Here is a 4353-nt window from a genome sequence, read left to right as displayed (position 1 = left end):
CCTAGGGGCACTGGGTTAGCTCTCAAGAGGGGCCCCTCAGAGGCAGAGAGAGGGGTCCTGGCCTTAGGCCCAGGAGCCAGGGGAAGGTCTGAAGAGGGCAGGATGGCGTGCAAGGAGGCCGCCCAGGCCTTAGGGCCCCTCGGACCAGGGATTTCCCAGCCAGGATGTTTGTCACAGAGGATCAGTCCTCCCGCCCAGAGCCTAAAGCACTTCCAGCAGGCAGCCTGCAGATGGTAACCCCCTAACAAGAAGGTCCCAGGAGGGGCATATATTTTTCCCTTTCTCATTTGGCCAAGCCAATGTCAGCTGCTCGCCATGCGGTTCCTGACCCTCCCTAAACCCTGCCCAGGGTGTGTGTGTGTGTGCAAAAGGTCACCAGCCTTTGCTGAGAACTGAGAGAAGGTCCATCTGTGAGAAGACTTGGCTGTGAATGCAGCAAGGGAGAGGATGGGGAAGCTGTGGAATTGTTTACACTTCTATTATTTATTATCCACACCACAAACACTTACGGAACACCTACTATGTGTCTGGCACTGTTCTATTGACTGGGAGCAGAGAGAACATAGAACAGAGAGAAGGTCTGCTTTCCTGGAGCTCTCCTGGAGGGGGCAGCAGAGAATGGGAAAATCTTCCGTTCATCAGAGTGGTCAGGAAAGCCAACACCCTTCCGGCCAACTGAGCCCAGACCCAGTTTCCAGAACCGCCCTCCCTGGCATCCTCTTCCTCCCTCCCAGCCCTCACTGAGGCCCCTCCTGAATCTGAACCTGGAGGCCCTAAGGTGGGCTGGCACCTGGAGGGCATAAAGAACCTCCCAGGAGCCCCTGTGTGTGATGAAAGAAGCCAGTTCCAGCAGCAGTCCAGTTTCATTGTAAACCCTCTAAGCTATCGGGTGGCCGGGTGGCTGAGGGTCTCCTCTGCCTGGGGAGTGAGGGGCTCTCTGCCTCTCCCTTAGTTGCTTCCTCCCTCCCTCCCACATTCTTTTTCATTCTCTCTCCTCCTTTCTTCCTTCCCCTCCTCCGCCCCAGCCTCTGTTCTCTCTGACCCCCTCCCCTTCTTCCTGTCTTGCATTTTCCTGCCCAGGAATCAGACCCCAGACAGTACCTAGGAAGTCTGCGGCCTTGCCTAATACAACCCTAATAGTCCTCAGGGAGGCGCGATAATGACATCCTCCTTAAATAAAAGGACTTAATGGAGATTTCCCAAATTTGAAAACCACATTTCCACTAGCAACCCATTCAGCAAGCGACTGCTCTGGAAAGGAACTCGTGGGAAGCTGCAGTGGGGAGGGGGTGAAGTTGCAGGAGGGGAGGAATTTGTGCGAAGAAAGTTCTATTCATAGGGGACTTTCTGTGGCAGCACAGAGAAGCTGGCGGAGGACATGGATCACAAAGGTGTGCCATCTCCCTCCTCACCCTATCGGGCCAGCTCCTGAAGAGCAGGGGCTCAGCGCTGGGAAGTCCTGGGTGAGGTACTCACCCCTCTGAGCCTCAGCGTCCTCAGCCGGGAGTTGGGTGTAATCTTCTCCCAGTTACTCACTGAGAGTCAGGGCATTCATTAGCACTCACCTGGTTCCTAACATGCAGCAGAAGCCAAATGCACCTCAGGCTACACCTGCTTATCAAACACAGCCAGACAGGGGCCATCCCAATCCTGGGACTGAGCGGACAAACCAGCCCACCCCACCCCACCCATTCACCCTGGACTTAAGGGAATACCAAGCTATTGCTGGGGAGGGGGGTGGTGGAGGGAAGATCATGGGTTTCACATTGCTTCTGTCACTAGGACACTGATAAACTGTAAATGAGGTGTGGATATTGGATATAGAGTCAAGATCTTGGGGACTTTGGGACCCAAGGGTTTTTTTGCTTTTTGGTTTGTTTTTGACAGAGTCTCACTCTGTAGTCCAGGCTGGAGTGCAGTCGTGCGATCTTGGCTCATTGAAACCTCTGCCTTCCCGGTTCAAGCAATTCTTCTGCCTCAGCCTCCAGAGGAGCTGGTACTACAGGCCCGCCACCAGGCCCAGCTACTTTTTTGTATTTTTAGTAGAGACGGGGTTTCACCATGTTAGCCAGGATGGTAGCAATCTCCTGACCTCATGATCTTCCCGCCTCGGCCTCCCAAAGTGCTGGGATTACAGGTGCGAGCCACCGTGCACAGCCAGGACCCCACAGTTTATCTCAGGTAATCAGGTAAACCTTTTTGGGTCCCATTGGCTGCACTTGAAAACAGAGATCCAAAGACTGAACCAAGGGCTCTGAGGCCCCGGCCCCCCGACCCCAAGCCCAGGATGCGAAGCCAAGGGCAGAACAGGACGGCAAATGAGCATTTCAGCAGTAAACTATCAGGAGTCCCGGATAAGGGGCACAGCTCTGCTACCAACTCATTCTGTGATCTTGGAAAGCTCTTCCCCTCTCTGGGCCTCCATTTCCAAGGTGTGGAGTCATGGAATTAAGCGATCTCTAAGTATTCCCATTCTAAAAAGAATTTAAACCGTAGGTAAAATTCTTCCCATCTGGGCCTCGTAGCAGCGAAGGATGTGATTTTTTTTTTTTGTCAACACTGCCACCTTGTGGCAGCAGCACACAATTCCCGACTGAGACCTGTGGTCAAAGCCCGAGGGTCACAGGCCTTCTGCCCACCCCACCACCGTTCCACAACGGACACACATTCCTAGCAGCAGAGTGGCTCTGTTTCAAAAAATCCCTCGCTCACGGCTTGTAACATAGGACTCGTTTTTGCAAATAAGATCCTATCTTGGAAGAGTAAAAGAATTACCATTTTTGGGCCGGCCCGGTGGCTCACGAGCCTGTAATCCCAGCACTTTGGGAGGCCAAGGAGGGAGAATCATGAGGTCAGGAGTTCGAGACCAGCCTGACCAACATGGTGAAACCCCGTTTCTACCAAAAATAAAAAAATTAGCTGGGCATGGTGGCAGGTGCCTGTAATCCCATCTACTCAAGAGCCTGAGGCAGGAGAATGGCTTGAACCTGGGAGGTGGAGGCTGCAGTGAACGGAGATGGCACCATTGTACTCCAGCATGGGCAACAAAGCAAGACTCCGTCTCAAAAACAAAACAAAACAAAACAAAACAAAACTACCACTTCCAAGCTCCTTTTTTGTGCCAGTGACCACAATAAATATGTTATTATACATACATTGTCTTGTTTGATCCTAAAAACACTGTGAGAGACATACTCCTATTGGCCCTCATTTTACAGATGAGGAGACTGAGGTAAAGTGACTTGCCCAATTTCATGCACCTAGAATGAGATCACCGTGAAACTCCAAGAAAGCTCACCTAACTCCAGAGCTCAGGCTGCCTCCCCAGGGATGAGTAATTCATTATCCTCAGCTACATCCCACTCCATCTTCATGGGCCTCTGCTGTTGAGGGTGTCACTGAGTTGAAGGGGATGAGGGAGCAAGGTCTCTAAGGAACACCCCTGGCCTACTCCTGGGATGGGAGTGGAGGAAGCCTCACTCTAGCCTCTGGGCCCACCGTGCTGACTTGGGGCACACCAGTGCTTTCTGAATGCTCCCTGAAATGCCAAAGAAAAACCGCCAGGCCCTAAAGAAAGCATGAACCCATGACTCAGAGAAACCAGAGACTTGACTCCTGTGTCTGAGGCATATTTGTCAATTTACTCTTTTACCACTAAACCTCCCCCAACCTCCCAGAATCCATGACCAATCTGAGGGAGTGAATGAAGATAGAGACCCAGCTGGTTCTCATACTCTTAGGAAAGGTGATTCTCCTGACGTGTTCCTGTGTAATAGGAACACGACCAGTCCAGCTCCAAAAATTACATATTCATAAAGTTGCTTATAAGCAATCCCCACAAACATATTAGAACATCTTTCACAATCCCCACCGCATTTAACCACTTCCATCCCTGCAACAGCGGACATCCCATAAGCAACATGGGCAGCAGCAGGAGACAAGGAAGGAGGGAGCTGTGAGGTTGCCCCTTACCTCCAGTCTGGGGATATGTAAAAAATTTTCTTTTTTTTTTTTTTTGAACACTTTACGAATTTACATGTCATCCTTGAACAAGGGCCGTGCTAATCTTCTCTGTATCGTCCCAATTTTAGTATACGTGCTGCCAAAGCAAGCACTATTAATATCCCACCTTCTGGAGGGCAAGTATCTTTTGTTTTTGTTTTTAATAGAGATGGGGTGTCACCATGTTGGCCAGGCTGGTCTCGATCTCCTGACCTCAAGTGATCCACCCATCCCAGCCTCCCAAAGTGCTGGGATTACAGGCCACTGCGCCTGGCCTACAGTCTGGGGATATGTAACTGTGATCAACTAATCTTGGCTAAGCTAATCTTAGCTGGTTCGTGTGAACTTCGT

General features: G+C 51.2%; 1 non-coding gene across 1 annotated transcript; it reads right to left on the bottom strand.

Annotated features, from left to right (window-relative positions):
• Nucleotides 1-4008: 4008 nt before the first annotated feature.
• LOC118154245 (U6 spliceosomal RNA) lies at nt 4009-4115 on the bottom strand. The gene has a single exon (XR_004744133.1). It is a non-coding gene; the product is annotated as a U6 spliceosomal RNA (small nuclear RNA).
• Between the last annotated feature and the right edge of the window lie 238 nt (nt 4116-4353).

The sequence above is a fragment of the Callithrix jacchus genome, chromosome 5, assembly GCF_049354715.1.
Source record: "Callithrix jacchus isolate 240 chromosome 5, calJac240_pri, whole genome shotgun sequence".
NCBI lineage: Eukaryota > Metazoa > Chordata > Mammalia > Primates > Cebidae > Callithrix > Callithrix jacchus.
Note: the sequence above shows the minus strand (reverse complement) of the source record. Positions and strands in the feature narration are given on the sequence as shown.